This window comes from Rhagoletis zephyria, unplaced genomic scaffold (genome assembly GCF_001687245.7).
Source record: "Rhagoletis zephyria isolate East Lansing unplaced genomic scaffold, Rhagoletis_zephyria_1.1 Rzeph_scaffold_00427, whole genome shotgun sequence".
NCBI lineage: Eukaryota > Metazoa > Arthropoda > Insecta > Diptera > Tephritidae > Rhagoletis > Rhagoletis zephyria.
The window spans coordinates 39,932-40,153 of NW_016157511.1; positions in this window are offsets into that span (position 1 = coordinate 39,932).

The following is a 222-nucleotide window of genomic DNA, read 5'->3' on the forward strand; positions in this document are numbered from 1 at the left end:
AACCATCAATTTTGAATAAATAAGCTTTAATATTTACTGATTTGTCGAGGATTTCGTATTTCTCTAAATTACCGTGATATGGGATGTGGGCGTGGTTATTGTCCGTTTTTAAAAATTTTCGACCATTTGGTATGGTGTACCAAGGCCAACAACTGTGCCAAGTTTGGAAGATATTGGTGCACCGGTTACCAAGATATACACATGTAACCATAAGTGAGCGTT